The following is an 18,481-nucleotide window of genomic DNA, read 5'->3' on the forward strand; positions in this document are numbered from 1 at the left end:
GTTCCAGGGCATGGTGGAGTGTGTCGGAGGCGTTGACTGAGACCTGACCCCTTTGTTGGACGTACATTATTCACGCGTGTCCGATACTAACTGGGAGCCGGGGTTCCCTTGTATCCTGAGCGGGTGTGATGGTTTCCTCTGTGGGTAATTTCTAATATACAACCCTCCGTTCGGTTGTAGCCGCATTTGTCCAGCACCCCCCCCGTTCCAACTGGATGGGAGCAAATTGTGAGGCTACCTTTCCTCCTGCACCCACTCAGTGATTCCCCGTGTATGCCCTCATTCTTGCGTATGGCATGCATATCTATAGGGGTAGTACCGGAGGGAGTCATTGTCTCGGATTAACCTAATGTTCTCCACTTGGTACTGAGGGTGTGGGCCCGTGTCTGCTGTGACTGAGGGGATTGCCCATACCTATCACGTTCATTTGGTTTGAGGTGCACTTCTGAATCACCGCATACACCCTGGTCACTCCTTTCAATGTACATGCGTCGATGACGCCTGGGTTCTTGGCCATCCCCCACAACCGGGCACTGTTGATCCAGCCCGGTACCTCCCCTCTTTGGATCTGGCCCAGATTGTGTCTTAATTGCCCGATCATCCACTGGCCGTAAGCTGGCTTTTTTGGGTGCTGCCCTCTTGTCGTTCCTCCCTTTCTGTTAATTGGCTGGTGGCTTTAGCATGGGTCTCTATAACGTGTACGCTTTCCAATACAGATGCCACACTCTTGCCCCCTAGGGCCGCTGCCGTTTCACCACCCCTCGCTACTCTTATGAGCAAGCTGCCTCATGATGCCTTTAAGATTCGTGACCTCGGAGTTGATTCCTTGAATGTCGAGAGAGTTTACCAGGGAAGTCCCTGTGTTCACCCCTGTCAGTACATTGTTAACTAACTGTCGCGGAAATCGGAGTGAACACTCAGACCCAGGAGGTTTGTCTCGGAAGCCTTTATTAATCGTGATATCACGGAGAGCCCAGTAGCATACAAGGTAGCTAGCTGACACTCTGAGGAAGCATCAGAGCACGCACATATTTATAGTAGAGGTTGTACATATCAAAAAGCTTGAAGGTGATAAGACTGTCTAACTTTCAATGATCAATTACATTGAGAATCATTGTCACACAATTAGTCTATTCTAAGTTTATGTCTATACAGGATATTAGGGGAAGCTCACGTACTAATAAAAAGTGAGACAGAGAATAGATAACCATGCTTGACCTTATCTTTAGTGCTAGGGCGTGTACACTCTAGAGAACAGATGACCATTGCTTGATCCTGTCTCCTTGTGTTGGGGGCAGCCATCCCAGCCCCGTCTTAATGACTCCAGGAAGCCTGCCCATGACACTCCCCTTTCCCCCCTCCTGCTCGATTAGCTGGCAGCTGCAGGTGTACCTGCTAGAACAAAAGAGGGAACTGTGCTGTAGTATTCCACGATGGTGCTAACGAGAGAGGGAACAGTGCTGTAGTATTCCACTATGGTGCTAACTGTTTAACCATTAGTTGACTTGTAGATGTATTTTATTCTTCCACACTAATTCTCTCTTCTGGCGGTGGAAAGCAGGATGTCCCCTGAATCTAGTGGCACCCGTGGCGTCGGCCGCCTGATTAATCACAGCCTTACTCAGTAATTTGTATAGTTTTCGTAGGGGTGCTTGGTTACTGCAATACTCAGGCAGTCGCATACCTGCCAGGTTCACAATTACCTGTACAATTTCATGTTTAAAATTATCATACAAGAGTTCACCGTCCGTATACAGTAGCAGTCCATTCTGTGGCCCAGGGGTCATGTCTGGGCAAGATAGTCTCTTTGGTGTCGTCGCGTCCTGTGATAGCGGGGTGGTGTCGGTCCGGGGATCCGCCGTTGCAGTCAACTCTCCGTGTTTGGCCCTCAAGATCCAATGCCAGGTATCGTTCATTCCCAAGTCCTCCTTGTGAAGGTAAATTGCGAAAAATCTCTCACACACTGTATCTGGACCTGTGCCCCCTTCGCACATGTCCAGGGTCCGTCCGAACCATCGCTGATCTGGAAGCATAGTGGGCCCTCATTTTTCCATCGGAGTTCCGTTCCCGAATGCGAGCTCTGCCCTAGGCTCTCACCATCGCTCATTCCAATGGATAGTTGCGTAAGCCCGGTGCCACACTTGAAGAGCATTGACCTTTCCGTTGTGACATTCACACCTCCTTTCACGCAATATCCGTCGCTGACATTCTTGTAGTATAAGCCCATACCGGCCACTGCTTCACGGTTTACGTTCTGTATGCCGGTGGCTGCGATAGCCAGGGCCCTGGTAATGATCATGGACACCCAGCTTTTTTCCATCTTGTCGTGGAGGTTACCCGGTTATTGTTATTTCTGTAATGAAGCACACTGCTGGTGATCACCAGGGTTTAGGTTGGATATAAGAGGCAGCTTTCTCCTTTACGTCCCTCCTTGTGCACAGCCCACGGTGACCCTCCCCGTAGTTGAGGATTCCCCCTTTTCTCTTTCAGATGGCCAGTCCTCCAGATCGGGAATGAATCCTAAACCACTTGGCTAACACAGTACGGACTGCTCGTTGCCCGTTTTCCCCCCGCTGCCTGGTAATTTAGTCTTTCTTACTTACATCATACCTTTTCAGTTGCGACCAATGTTTCCACCTAGCTTTTCCCTTCATATCGGCGCAGGCACGTGAATAATTCCGTACGGTCCAGTCCATTTTGGGGCAAAACCTGGTTGGCTTGGGGTGATTTGAACAAACACCATGTCTCCGACCTCAGCAGGTGGTGACGGGGGTCCCCCTTTTGTCTTCTCTTCTAAATCCCTGATAGCCTGTTGGTCCTTCACTTCCTGTTGTAATTCCTTTAGCTGTCCATCCAATTGCTTAATATCATTTTTAATTTTATCTCTGATGGGTCCCATATCCTCACTTCCGGTGGCTCTGCCCTCTGGCAAGCGCATTGCCCTCCCGGTCATCAACTCATAAGGGGTTAAACCAGTTGTCCTGTTGGGGGTAGCCCTCAGTCGCATCAATATGCAGGGGAGCACATCCACCCATCCCCTACTAGTTGCTGTGTTTGCCATTGCAATAGCGTTTTTTAACGTGCGGTTCATACATTCTTCCATTCCTGAGCTTTGTGGATGGTAAGGTACGTGAAATTTCTGTTTTACTCCGAGCAGCTCACACGTCCTTTTCATAATACTGTCCGTAAAATGCGCTCCTTGATCCGAATCTATCTGTAAAGGGATTCCCCACCTTGGTACTACTTCAAAAGCGAGGATCTTTGTGGCCGTGGTGGCGTTGCAGTCCCTGGTGGGGAAAGCTCTAGTGAACCTCCAGTGCACCTACACCCCCGTAGTTACAATATGCCTCAAACTTCCAATTGCCATATTCATGGGCACTCTCGCCCTTTTCTTGTTTTACTCCAGTCACTGTATTCCAATTAACTGGGGCTTGCCCTAAGACTTGTGCCATTTCTGCTCTAAAGGCTCGGAAATCAGCTTGCTGCTGTGCCTGGTCTGCAGCGATATCATTACACCAGGTTCCGTCCTGATACGCTCGCCGCAGCCGTCCCCAAAACGCCTCAGGTAGTTTTATCCGGACTAACCCGCGAACGTCCCTGTTATGGAGACGGTGGCATTGCCTTATTTCCCTCAATTTTTGCCAAAACGACTCATTCCGTGTCTAGGTTTTAGTTGGGGTAATTTATTTCCAATAGCTTCATAGTGTTGCTAGGTGACAGGGACACATACGTGGTTCTCAGTTGCGCCAGGAACCCCCCGTTATAGCTCTCTGTCCGTGTATTGGCGCCTGGGCCGGCTGCCCATTTTGTGCCGGTACGGCCGCTTGAGCTGGTCTGCCTGGTTGTCCGGACACCGGGGGCACATGCTGTATCTTAATTGGGGCCACGGGTTATGGGGGTGGTGATTCCCAACCTGCTTCCCGTTGTTCCTCATATCCTGCTGCCTGTTGCACCAGCCCGTTCCAATCTATATTATCTGCGTATTGTGCAGCTACTGGTGGCTGTGGTAAAGCTGCCGAAACTGACATGAGATTTTTTGCCGGTACCAGCTCTTCATTTTGGGATTTGTTGGCCAACATTCGATTGACTCGGCCTTTTGGCTAAGATAAAGTGTAGTCGTGAAGCGATGGCTATAACCAGTCGAGCCCCATATGATGGGGTACGTAACACTGTTTGGGTGACGGTGAAGGGCAGCGAAGGAGGAGCACCCATGGATCGGGCCTTCTTCATCAAGTGGATCCTGTTGAAGGCATGTGGATTTGAAGCGGAGGAGATCTACTCCCTGCAAGACTTCCCAAGCGCTGGACATTTCGATGTGACTTTCAAGCGAGTGGCAGCTTGCGTCACGTTCCTGAAGGTGTTCGAGGAGAACAGAGACCAGCCGGAGATGAAGATCCTGACGGTGGAGCCGCTCTTTGCTCCGCCGTTGCAACGGGACCATGTGGTGACGGTGCGTCTCTGTAACCCGTACGACCCTGTCGCTGATGTGTTCACCTTCCTCGCCAGGTACGTCAACAAAGTTGGGAGCTCCAGCGAGGATAGAGACGCCTTCAGGATTTGGACATGCAAACGCCAGGTTAAGGTCACGCTCAAGACCGACGGTAAGGGAACCATCTTCCACCCTCCTTCCAGCTTCGCTATCGGGAGAAGCCATGGCTACTTTGTTTACGCTGGGCAACCCAAACTTTGTTGCTCATGCGGCAAGTCTGGTCATGTGGCGGCCAACTGCATCGGCGCCCTCTGCAAGAACTGCAAACAGGAAGGGCACCAGACAAAGGATTGCAAACAGACTAAGAGCTGCAACCTGTGTGGCGAGGCAGCTCACCTCTACAGGACCTGCCCCAAACGCTGCCTCAATTATGCACAGGCAGCCAAAGCCAAAGAGGGGGAAGCAGCAGAAATGCTTCGAGTCACCACTACCAAGGACACTTGCAACACTCCAACCACCATGGCCCCCAGTGAAAACAAGGGGACAAAGGAGGACACAGGGAGAGACAAGGTGGAGGAAAAGATTGAGGCAGCAGACAACCGATCAACAGCACTGCCCCCTGAACCTCCCACTCCTCAGGAGAGCGAATCAATGGAGGAGGAGGAAGCAGCGGAAAATCAGCAGGGGGAGTGGCAGCTGGTGAAGAGAGCCAAAAGGAAGAAGGGACCAAGCCACTTCCCAGACAAGAGGCAAGAGGCGTCTCCCATCCGACACGGATAACAAGGGCAGCTGCTCTTCGGACGAAGAAGTGCCTGGGCGACACCTGCAGAAGAAGCGGCAAAGCTCTAGGGAGTTGGAGGACGAGACACCTGAGCTCCAGAACATTGGAGACAATGAGGAGACCAGCGCACCCCAACTTTGCCCACAACCCGAAGAGGCCAGCGCATCCCAGCCCCAGGAATCTGGGAGCAGTGAGGCGCTCAGCGCACCCCAGCTCCGGGAAGCCGGGAGTAGCAACGCCCCAGAGAGGGAGAGGATTGGAGAAGCTTCTCCAACAGAGGACATTTCAAATCCCATTCTCTGCACGAACCCCAGATGCCACCTGAGCAGAACATTGCCAATGGGGATGTTCAGGACAGTTTCCTCAGCCCATCCAAAGTGAGGCAATTTGTAAACACTATGGGTCTGCAGGAGCAGACCAAAGGCCTGGGACTCTCAGAGGCAACAGGTTTGGTAAGAGACTAAATGCTTTAAAATGGGTGTAAAGATGGTATCCATAAATGTGCATAGCATTAAATCAACTACGCGATGTGTGGCGACCTTGGATTACCTTGCCAAGGTCAAAGCTGACCTGTTGTTTCTGCAGGAGTGTGCGATACCGCACCTCAGCTACTACAGACAATGGTCACGGTGGTGGTCATACGGGCCATCGATCTGATCGGACGGATACGACTCTCGTTCCTCCGGCCTGGGTATTCTGCTGCGGGGAGGCAACTTCACTGTCTCCGAGGTTAAGGAGGTCATGGGTGGGTGCCTCCTCGTAGCAAAAGTAATGTACAAGAATGCTCCACTCCGGTTAATTAACGTGTATGCCCCGGCACAAAAGACCGCCCGGCTGGCGGTTTTTCAGCAGCTCCCACTGCTGTTGGTGACGTCCAGGCCGGTCATTGTGGGCGGTGACTTCAACTGCAACATCGATGCGGCTGGACGATCCGGCAGGGCCGACAGAAGGTTGGACGCTACGTCCAGATCCCCGATGGAAACAGTTAAGGATGCCAAGCTGCACGACGTCTTCAGCAACCCTGCAGACTGAGCACAGCATAGATACACCCGGTCGCGACCAGACGGGTCCATCCGTTTCAGGATAGACTTACTGTTTGTGTCCCGCGCATTCGCAGTCAGATCCACCGATGTCAAGCCGGTGTTCTCTGACCACTGCCTCCTACTGGTTGACTGTCACTTAGAGGAAGACCAGAGGGTGGGCAGGGGGGCATGGAAGCTAAACGTGCAACTGCTGACCCCAGAGAACATTGAGGAGCTCAAGAGGGATTACAAAGGTTGGAGAACCATGAAACCCCTCTTTGAGTCCCTGACACACTGGTGGGAAGCGATCAAGGGAAACATCAAGAGGTTTTTCATCGTCAAAGGCACCCAGAAAGCTAGAAAGGAAGAGAGGGAAATGTCCCGACTCCTGAAATACATGCAGAATCTGCTCCGGCTGCAGTCGGTGGGGGTCGATGTCAAGGAGGAACTCTAAGAGGTGAAGAGCCAGCAAGCCTAGCCCTTTGCCTACAAGAACATCTTCCATTCCGGAGCGCGCTCCGTGGAGCAGGATGAGATGTGCTCACGTTTCTTCTTCGAAAAGGTACAGAGAGAGAGCTCTGTGATCAGCAGCCTGAAGGAAGAAGACGGCTCGGTAAAGTCAGCGCAGTCCGACATTTTGAGGATCAGCAAATCGTTTTATGCCGGATTGTATGACGTGAAGCCCACGGGCAGCACGGCCTCCCAGTCCTTCTTGTCCTCTATCACGGAGGTCTTAGTCGACAGTACACGGGAGAGGCTTGACAAACCGCGAACTCCTGACGAACTGACTTAGGCCCTTGAGTCCTTCGAGAAGAGTAAATCTTCCCAGAAGCGACGGCTTGCCGGTGGAGTTGTATTCGGCTCTGTGGGACTGGAAGGGCCCAGACCTACTAGAAGTGTACGAGAGTATGCTCCTGGCCGGCAGCATGTCAGAATCCATGAGGAAAGGCATCATCACCCTCATCTACAAGCACAAGGAAGAAAGGGAGGAAATTAGAATTTGGCGACCCATTTCACTGTTGAATGTGGACTATAAGATTCTGTCCAAGGTCATCGCCAATCGGGTCGAATCCGCTCTGGAATTGGTGATACACCATGACCAGACCTGCACTGTGCCGGGCAGGAAGATCTCTGACAGCCTGGCGCTGCTCAGGGATACGATTGCCTATGTGCAGGATAGGGGTGTGGACATTTGCCTCATCAGCCTGGATCAGGAGAAGGCCTTTCACAGAATATCGCACACATACGTGGTGGATGTGCTTTCCAAAATGGGGTTTGGGGAGGGAATTCGATATTGGATCCAACTGCTCTACACTAACATCAGTAGCGCAGTCTCAATCAATGGGTGGGAAACAGATAGCTTTCCGATTAAATCTGGAGTCAGGCAGGGCTGACCTCTCTCGCCTGTTCTTTTCGTGTGTTGCATAGAACCCTTGGCCGAGTCCATCAGGAAGGATCCGGGCATAAGAGGAGTGACGATCCCAGGCAGTGGAGGCACTCAGGTAAAAGCCTCCCTGTACATGGACGATGTCGTCGTCTTCTGCTCGGATCCGCTGTCGGTGCGCAGACTGATCCACATTTGCGACCAGTTCGAACTGGCCTCGGGAGCCAAGGTAAATCGTGGGAAGAGCGAGGCCATGTTCTTTGGGAACTGGGCTGACCGATCCTTTGTCCCCTTCACTGTCAGGGCTGACGGCCTGAAGGTGCTGGGGATATGGTTCGGAGGGACCAGGGCATGCGTTAGAAACTGGAAGGAGCGAGTGTCTATGGTGAAAAGGAAACTGGGCATGTGGGAGCGACGCTCCCTCTCCATTGCGGGTAAGAACCTGGTCATCAGGTGTGAGGCACTCTCGCTGTTGCTGTACGTGGCGCAGGTCTGGCCCATTCCACACTCCTGCGTGGTGGCGATCACTCGAGCCATCTTCCGCTTTATCTGGAGGTCAAAAATGGATCGTGTCCGCAGAGACGCGATGTACAAGCCTCTAGATAAAGGGGAAAAAAACGTGCCCAACATCGCCCTCATACTGATGGCCACCTTTGTGTGTGGCTGCATCAAGCGGTGCGTAGACCCTCAGTACGCAAACACCAAGTGTCACTACGTGCTGAGGTTCTACCTGTCCCCGGTGTTGCGAAGGATGGGTCTGGCCACGCTGCCGCGGAACGCTCCAAGTAGTTGGACCGTGCTGTACCACCTGTCCCTGGTGGAAAAATTGATGCAGAAAAACACCTTTGACCACAAGTCCATCAGGCAGTGGTCAGCACGTAACGTCTTAGAGGCCCTGAGGGAAAAGGAGAGGGTGGACCCTGTGGGATGGTTCCCCGAGCAGACTGTCAAAGTCAGGAGTCTCACCCCCTTGGCATGTTGCCCTCGAGGTGGCTGTGGTCGGTATGAGACCGTTGTTCACATCCTTGTAGTTGGTGCCTTTGCAAAGAAAGTCTGGAGAGAGATGCAGTGGTTGCTGTCGAGGTTCATCCCGAGCAGTTCTGTGACACAGGACTCTGTGCTCTACGGGCTGTTCCCAGGGACACACACCGAGACAAACATCAACTGCAGCTGGAGGATCATCAACTCGGTGAAAGACGCGCTTTGGTCTGCCCGAAACTTGTTGGTCTTCCAGCGCAAAGAGTTGTCCCCGACCGAGTGTTGCGGACTGGCACATTCCAAGGCCGAGGACTACGTGCTGAGGGACGCACTAAAGCTTGGGGCAGCTGCTGCAAAAGCGCAATGGGGAAGGGCCGCTGTCTAAGACCTTTCTGCCACAGCGCACCGAGAGACTGGGAACTGTTTAGAGCCCCTCGGGCTGTACAGCTCAAAGTGAAAGCCTGTAAATGATTGTAATATTGTTTGTACTGATGCACCTGGTGATACATTTTGTAAAAGTTGAACCGGATTGTACCCTTGTAATGGTGTTTTTGAAATGGTTTGGAATGTGGTTGAAGATATTTTATGAATAAAGTATATTTTTGCAAAAAAAAAAGGTTCTCCCAGGACGATGCTAGCCCATTGCACTTCGGGTGTGCTGACGCCTGCGATGTCCCCAAATGCGGGATACTCGACTGTAAAATTTGTGGTAGTGGGGGACTGCGTTTGCGCTCTCCCCGATTCACAATTCAAAAAATAGATTTCATCATATCTTTCATTTTCTCTTCTATTTCCTGTCAGCAACCTTTTCTGAAAAAAGAAATATATAACCCCCAATGTGTGCTCTTCAAAATCTATACTGGACTGGTTATTTAGTTTTTTCTTTCCTCCTCGCAAATATTATCCAACCCCCATTCTTTTCCTCCCTGTCATTATCAGCCGACAATTATTCCATCTCTGCATCATTTTCGCCAGACCGTTTGTTTCGTGGCCGCCAAATTACTCGCGCCATTTGTAACCCCGCGTTTGCCCACTCAAAAATCTCTCTCAAACAACCCCCATCTAACACCCAACCCACCATCACAACAGTCCCCGCACTCCCAGCACCGCCCCACCCCCTATCTATCTGGACGTCTGTATAAATACAAACTCATATCAGCTATTAACTCATATGCATTCACCATTTTAAACATGTAGCAGCGACCCCTCACTATTTCAAACATGAACAAGCACCCTGTCCCCATGTTCATTCTAATTATCCCCCTCCGAAACGAACAGCAGCCTCCCACCTCCTCTGTATAATCTCCCCCTTAATCAGCCCCCTGTGTGACTCCTACCTTCTGAAACTCCTGCCTCCTCTCCCCATGTGTAAAGTCTTTCCCTGCCCCTTCTGCAGCTCACTTCCCCTGCTGTAGGCCCATCAATTCACCTGTGATTATTCCTTGAAGGCTTAAATAGCGCAAAGCGAAAAAATAAACAGAAAGAAAACTGGAGAAAGGCAGATAGAAATCTAAACCCTCAGTAAAATGACCACCGGGAATCCCGTTTAACCGTCAGAATGATCGCACGGCCCAAAATACACGCATTGTCCCTGAATTATAACAAGATTTTAGGCAGCTTCACTTTAGGACTTTTCATTTCCTCTTGTGGGGCTCCTGTTCCTCACACACTGGAGGCTAACATGTAAGTTTTAGATTGCAAGGCTGGGCTACTTTAACCCCAGGATTTTCTTTTTGAAACTCCAGGCCCGCAGTCCAACAGGAACTGGTTAACCGGAGCCACCGAAAACCAGGGTCCCGGAGAGGAAATGAAATCTCAGGGTAAGAAACGGACACAAACTCACGTGGGCCCATGGGGCACGGCCTTGGAGAAGGTCTCAGGAAACTCCTGAAGAAGAAGAGTCCTTGTCCCAGTCTGGATCTTCAGATTGCAGGTTTCAAAATAAAAATTCTTTGAGGGGTGGGGGAGAAAATTAATTCCATTAAAACAGAGAGCAAAGAACATTTTCAAACAAAATAACGCAAGAGCCAATGATTCACTCTCAGTTACAACTCAGCAACATCCAAATACAAACAAGTCAAAGAGTTATAAAGCAGATTGAGACAGAGGGAACACACACGCACATTAAACCAGAGTGGGGACTAGCTCCGCACTCTGGAGGCGGTTTTCGGATTGGGTTCCTAGCCAGGTATATCCTGAATGAGCAGTTTGCAGACTCCACCCCTGGCATGTTGGGATGTCTCTCAATCTGCTCCCCAGGAGGCCTGTCCATTGATATGTTAATCCCAGGGCAGGACAACTTTCTGATTCTTCCTGTCCTTTGACGTGTTCATCCCAGGAAAACAATGTTTCAGCCATTTTCTGGTTAAGGTTAAAACTTTAACTCATCTTGTCGGGAATGTCACTGCAGTTCGAAATATCAAACACTAAACCCCCAACACAAGACTGTGCAAAGCATGTGGATTGTTACTGAGATTCCGTCTGTGATTTTTAGTGATGTCAGTGTGGATTGTGTAATCTGTGTGTGTGTGAGTGTTGCTGGTCCCATAATGTAACGCAAATGTCTCCTCGCAGCCTCTCAGTACGCCACTCATGGTCTCCTGGTACTTTTTGGATTGTCTGGAGAAGACATTGAAAGAATTAGAGTTAAACAATGCTAACACTAGCTGCACTGCGACGAGTATATGAGAGCTTATTCTTATCCAGGGGTGTATGTCCGCATTCAGCCCCCATTCCCACACTTGCTCCCACCATGTCGGATCTCTCAAGTGCTCTTCCATATCATTGATTAGCCTTTTAAACACCGCCTGTAACACATAATGCTGATTCCTCACCTTTCGTAAGACACCTTTCAACTTTGTCAGACTTTCGGGAAGGTTGGGAATTGGGGCCTGCTTAGGTTCGTCATAGTGTTCCAGGGCATGGTGGAGTGTGTCGGAGGGGTTGACTGAGACCTGACCCCTTTGTTGGACGTACATCATTCACGCGTGTCTGATAGTAACTGGGAGCCGGGGTTCCCTTGTATCCTGAGCGGGTGTGATGGTTTTCTCTGTGGGTAATTTCTAATATACAACCCTCCGTTCGGTTGTACCCGCATTTGTCCAGCACCCCCCCCCGTTCCAACTGGATGGGAGCTAATTGTGAGGCTACCTTTCCTCCTGCACCCGCTCAGTGATTCCCCGTGTATGCCCTGATTCTTGCATATGGCATGCATATCTATGGGGTAGTACCGGAGGGAGTCATTGTCTCAGATTAACCCAATGTTCTCCACTTGGTACTGAGGGTGTGGGCCCGTGTCTGCTGTGACTGAGGGGATTGCCCATACCTATCACGTTCATTTGGTTTGAGGTGCACTTCTGAATCACCGCATACACCCTGGTCACTCCTTTCAATGTACATGCGTCGATGACGCCTGGGTTCTTGTCCATCCCCCACAACCGGGCACTGTTGATCCAGCCCGGTACCTCCCCACTTTGGATCTGGCCCAGATTGTGTCTTAATTGCCCGATCATCCACCGGCCGTAAGCTGGCTTTTTTGGGTGCTGTCCTCTTGTCGTTCCTCCCTTTCTGTTAATTGGCTGGTGGCTTTAGCATGGGTCTCTATAACGTGTACGCTTTCCAATACAGATGCCACACTCTTGCCCCCTAGGGCCGCTGCCGTTTCACCACCCCTCGCTACTCTTATGAGCAAGCTGCCTCATGATCCCTTTAAGATTCGTGACCTCGGAGTTGATTCCTTGAATGTCGAGAGAGTTTACCAGGGAAGTCCCTGTGTTCACCCTTGTCAGTACATTGTTAACTAACTCTCTCTTCTGGTGGTGGAAAGCAGGATGTCCCCTGAATCTAATGGCACCCGTGGCGTCGGCCGCCTGATTAATCACAGCCTTACTCAGTAATTTGTACAGTTTTCGTAGGGGCGCTTGGTTTCTGCAATACTCTGGCAGTCGCATACCTGCCAGGTTCACAATTACCTGTACAATTTCATGTTTAACATTATCATACAAGAGTTCATCGTCCGTATACAGTACCAGTCCATTCTGTGGCCCAGGGGTCATGTCTGGGCAAGATAGTCTCTGTGGTGTCGTCGTGTCCTGTGATAGCAGGGTGGTGTCGGTCCGGGGGTCCACCGTTGCAGTCAACTCTCCGTGTTTGGCCCTCAAGATCCAATGCCAGGTATCTGTCATTCCCAAGTCTTCCTCCCCGGGACAGTGACCCCAGTTGTTGTTCTCCTGGGGTGTGAAGGTAAATTGCGAAAAATCTCTCACACACTGTAGCTTTCTCCTTTACGTCCCTCCTTGTGCACAGCCCACGGTGACCCTCCCCGTAGTTGAGGATTCCCCCTTTTGTCTTTCAGATGGCCAGTCCTCCAGATCGGGAATGAATCCTAAACCACTTGGCCTACACAGTACGGACTGCTCGTTGCCCGTTTTCCCCCCGCTGCCTGGTAATTTAGTCTTTCTTACTTACATCATACCTTTTCAGTTGCGACCAGTGTTTCCACCTAGCTTTTCCCTTCATATCGGCGCAGGCACGTGAATAATTCCGTACGGTCCAGTCCATTTTGGGGCAAAACCTGGTTGGCTAGGGGTGATTTGAACAAACACCATGTCTCCGACCTCAGCCGGTGGTGACGGGGGTCCCCCTTTTGTCCTCTCTTCTAAATCCCTGATAGCCTGTTGGTCCTTCACTTCCTGTTGTAATTCCTTTAGCTGTCCATCCAATTGCTTAATATCGTTTTTAATTTTATCTCTGATGGGTCCCATATCCTCACTTCCGGTGGCTCTGCCCTCTGGCAAGCGCATCGCCCTCCCGGTCAGCAACTCATAAAGGGGTTTATCTTAAATCCAGCATTTTTCAGTGTCCTTATGACTATCAGAGGAGAGCTCCGATGTGGCCCCTTTCCGATTCTGACGCTATTTGGATATCATCTGCATATTATAAGATTGTACTGTTGTTAGACTCTACGTCGCACGGACTCAGCTTCTCACTCGTGACCCGATGGAAGATGTTGGGGCTGTTGTGGAATCCCTGTGGGAGCCTCGCCCATGTTCACCGTCTACCTCCCACTGTGAAAGCGAATTGATCTTGGGATTCCTGGTCCAGTGGTATCGACCAAAATCCATTGGCTACATCTAACACTGTAAATATCTTATGTTCGGGTTTTTACAATTAAAGCACACCTCGGGTTTAGGAACGGCTGCTGCAGTGGCCACCATTTCAGTGGGGTCTGTAACCTCACTGCCGACACCTTTATCTTAGTTTTCCCTATGTGGTTATCTACCCCGGTGGCCCATCTTCCTCGATCATATGTGTTCTTGTCTACTAGCCCGGGCCCGGTGTCTAGGATCGCCTGGTGGGCCCGGTGTCTAGGATCGCCTGGTGGGCCCGGTGTTTAGGATCGCCTGGTGGGCCCAGGCCTGGTGTTTAGGATTGCCTGGTGGGCCAGGCTAAGGCCATCCTTGTACAATTGCATAATCTGTACATCGTCTCGGTTCAGCGCAGCACCTACAACCCTGTAGTTACAATATGCCTCAAACCTCCGATTGCCATATTCATGGGCACTCTCGCCCTTTTCTTGTTTTACTCCAGTCACTGTATTCCAATTACCTGGGGCTTGCCCTAAGTCTTGTGCCATTTCTGCTCTAAAGGCTCGGAAATCAGCTTGCTGCTGTGCCTGGTCTGCCTGGTTGTCCGGGCACCAGGGGCACATGCTCTATCTTAATTGGGGCCACGGGTTACGGGGGTGGTGATTCCCAACCCGCTTCCCGTTGTTCCTCATATCCTGCTGCTTGTTCCACCAGCCCGTTCCAATCTACATTATCTGCGTATTGTGCAGCTACTGGTGGCTGTGGTAAAGCTGCCGAAACTGACATGAGATTTTTTGCCTGGACCAGCTCTTCATTTTGGGATTTGTTGGCCAACATTCGATTTACTTTCTTACTTAACTCTACGTGTTGTCTTAACATTAGGATCCAGGCTTCATCATCTTTGTCTTTTTTCTGATTATCCCACCATTTTCTCTGATCAGCGGGTGAGTCAAATGGGTTCCAATTGTTCTTTATCATTTTGCCTATCGATTTCTTATTTTTGTCAGCTCAATGCTGTGTCAAGGATCCCTCTGGTCCCCACTCGAGTTTGTCACCACTGGCCATCTCTGGGTAAGACGGTCGGGGTATAGTTGTTGTCAGCGGTATGGTTCTTACCCTGGGTCCTTTCTGACCGAACTCGTTACTTGCGGCTAATACCGGATGTAATTATAACAATCTATAAGACAAGCGAACTACCCCACCCTTACCACCCCTTGAACTATTGCCTGGAGCCCAGGTTTCTGATACGTGGGGCGCCTGACAGTTCCTGGATTGGGACGGAGTCGGATTTAGTATGAATAAAAATGAATTCACACTGACTCATCCCATTTCCCCGTCGGTGTCCTGCATCCTTCGGGCCCTGCTCGCAGCACCAATTGAAAGGTCCGAGGAATACTCTGGGACAAAATTTCAACACTCGGAGTCCAGATGCAATATTCAAGTGGTTCCTTTATTACACATGCAGGGAGAAAATGCTGGGAAATTCGGGCGCTTCTCCACCGAGGTTGAAATGAGCACAGTTTATATATCTTTTACTATCAATTACAACTTAATGGTATTCGTTAGACAAAGGCCACAGCACAATGACCCCCCCGGTGGGCTGATAATTGTGTTCTTGTACAGTAATTGCAGTGCAGGGACTGGGCATTGTCCTTTTGAAGATTGCTATCAGACGGTGCGAAATGGGCTTCCCCATCTCTTGATTGAGTTATCCCGTGTCCCCGCCCGTGTGTCTCCCATTTCCTAACTGCAAATTTACAGCTGAGCCCTTTGTACAAGTTTATAGCTTTCATGTAAGGCTGCGACTGTTTGTGTATGCTTTGGTGCCTTAGCTGCTGGTCCTGGCTAGTACTTTAAAATAAATCCAAATTTTCTGCATCTTCAACGTCGATGTCCTTTTGAAGTTCAAGACTATGCTCATCACAGTTGACAACATTTTGAATCTTTGTATCAACTGCAAATGTTGAAGTCGTGCCCTGCAAACCACAGTCTAGAGCATTAATATATATCAGAAAGAGCAAGGGCCCCACAACTGACCCCTGAGGAACCCCACTACAAACCTTCCTCCAATCTGGAAAACAACCATTTATCACTACTGTTTCCTGTCACTCAACCAATTTCTTATCCAAGTGCCTACTTTCCCTTTTATTCCAGGAGCTAGAATTTTGCTCACAAGTCTGTTGTGTGGCACTGTCTCAAATGCCTTTTGAAAATCCATATACACCACATCAACAGCATTTCCTTCATCAGCCTTCTCTGTTACCTCCGCAAAACTCCAAGTTAGTTCAACATGATTTTCCCTTGATGAAGCCATGCTGACTTTCCTTAATTATCCTGCACTTGTCTAGGTGATTATTGATTTTATCCGGTACTATAGTTTCCAGAAGTTTCCCTACCACTGAGGTCAAACTGACTGGTCTGTAGTTGCCAGCTTTATCCTTGCAACCCTTTTTGAACAAGGGTGTAACATTCACAATTCTCCAGTCCTCTGGCACCTCGCCGGTGTCTAAGGAAGACTGGAAGACTCGGATGCATCTCATCCGGTCCTGGTACCTTATCTGTTTTAAGTAAAGATAGCCTTTCCAACACCACCTTCCTATCAATTGTAAATTCTTCTACTGTACCAGTTACCTCCTCTCTCACCTCGGCCTGGGTAGCATCGTCTTCCTTTGTAAAGACAGACGTTACTTGTTCAATACCTCCACTATTTCTCCAGCCTCCACGTGCAAGTCCCGTTTGTTGTCCCTAATCCGCCCTACCCTTTCTTTTACCAACCTTTCTTTTTATATACATGTTGATAGAAGACCTTGAAATTCCCTTTTATGTTCGCTGGAAGCTTCTTTTCAGGCTCTCTCCTTGCTTTTCTTATTAGTTTCTTCACTTCCCTTTTGGTCTTTCTATATTTAGCCTGATTGTCGATTGTAGTTTCCACCTGACATATGTGCACTCCTTCCATTTCAACCTCACCTCCATCTCTCATCATCCAGGGGCGTTCTGGATTTATTTGTCCGACCTTTCCCTGCAAGGGAATATACCTTGACATTGTCTACAATACTTTCTCTCTGAACATGGTCCATTGTTCAGCCACTGTCTTTTCCGCCAACATTCGATTCCAACTCACTTGACTCAGGTGCATTGTCATCTCATCGAAGTTGTCTTTCCCCCAATTAATTATCCCTGCTCTGGATTGTTCTCTGTCCTTTTCCATGGGCAATCTAAACCTTATGATACAATGATCACCGTCCCCTCGAGGCTCTCCCAGTGATATTTGACCACTTGGGCCAACTCATTGCCCAGAAGCAGGTCCAGCAGTGCCTGCCCTCTGGTTGGATTGGAAAGATGCTGCCGCCGAAAATGATCTTAAGCACATTCCAGGAACTCTGGCCCCTCTTGTCCCTTTGCACTATTCCTATCCCAGTGTGAATTTGAATAGTTGAAGTCCCCCATTACGATTACTCTATAATTCTTGCACCTCTATGAAATTACTTTGCAAATTTATCTCTCCACATCCCTTCCACTAGTTGGCGATCTATATACTACACTGATCAATGTCATTGCAACTTTTTCATTCCTTAGCTCTAGCCAGAGAGATCCTGTCCTTGACCCCTCTGGGACATCCTCTCTTTCCAGTACTGTAAAGCCACCTTTAACCAATATCGCCGCTCCCATCCACCCCCGGCCGTTTCCCCCCTTTCCTGTCTCTCCCAAACACCGAGAATATTTAATGCCCAGTCCTGCCCTTCTTTGAGCCAAACCTGTCGCATCGTGGCCCTGCCTGCTGTTTTGGGAACTCTGGCCATCATGTCAGGGTTAGGTTCCCCTCTGGAACTGGTGCTTTCCCCTCTGGATAGCTAGCTGTGTGCCTGCCGTCAGCATTGCTGACCTGGGCTTGTGGATTACTGGATGTCAGCTTTGCCTCAGCTCCTACATCTGGTTCATCTGCTGCTTATGCCTTTGTCACCAGAATCCTTTTCGACACATGGAGAATTTGTGCCACACAGTACTGCTTCTGGCAGCTGGAGATTCGCACGGTTTCCCTTCTCGGCAATGACAGTGTACAGCTTGGGGTAAAATGGTGTATCCGTTCTCCCTCAGATTCTTTTGTCTCAGCAGTATTTGATCAGACTGTCTCGTGCCCCCCCACCGCCCGCCTTCAGTGGTCTCCATAAAGCTTTGCAGCAGCCTCTGCATTTTTTCAGCATCATGATCTCAGACCTCCTGATCTACACTGATCTCCCTCAGCTCTGGCATCTTGCTGTTGCTTTGTATCCAAGTAGCAGCTCAGCTGGTCTCTTCCTGTTGTGTGTGTCTGTGTGGAGTTGTTCAGTACATGGCCACTAAGTTTTTTCAGGGTTTTAACCTCCAAATCCACTCACCCAATATTGGTTTGTTCTTTTGAGACTTTAACCATTCAGGCAACAGAACACAATCTAGTAATGTAACTCAGGAACGTTTATTAAGCACCAAAAATAAGAATTAACCAATTAGGCAGTGAATTTACTGACTTAATACAGTTTTTACTTCTCCATTCAAGCTAGGCTCACTTGCTCTCTCTCTCTCCCGTCTCTCTCCCCCTCCCCCCACTCTTTCTCCTCTCTCTCTCCCCCTCCCCCCTCTCACTCCCCCTCCTTCCCCCTCTCCCTCTTTCTCCCTCTCTCTCCCCCTCCCCCTCTCCCCCTCCTTCCCCCTCTCCCTCTCTCTCCCCCTCCCCCCTCTCTCTCTCTCTCCCCCTCCACCCCTCTCTCTCACTCCCCCTCCCCCCCTCTCTCTCTCTCTCCCCCTCCCCCCACCTTTTCTCTA

General features: G+C 50.0%; 1 non-coding gene across 1 annotated transcript; it reads left to right on the forward strand.

Moving 5' to 3' along the window:
• Positions 1 to 9,172: 9,172 nt before the first annotated feature.
• LOC144674354 (U1 spliceosomal RNA) lies at positions 9,173 to 9,335 on the forward strand. Its single transcript, XR_013574522.1, has one exon. It is a non-coding gene; the product is annotated as a U1 spliceosomal RNA (small nuclear RNA).
• Positions 9,336 to 18,481: the final 9,146 nt, after the last annotated feature.

This window comes from Cetorhinus maximus, unplaced genomic scaffold, assembly GCF_964194155.1.
Source record: "Cetorhinus maximus unplaced genomic scaffold, sCetMax3.hap1.1 HAP1_SCAFFOLD_632, whole genome shotgun sequence".
NCBI lineage: Eukaryota > Metazoa > Chordata > Chondrichthyes > Lamniformes > Cetorhinidae > Cetorhinus > Cetorhinus maximus.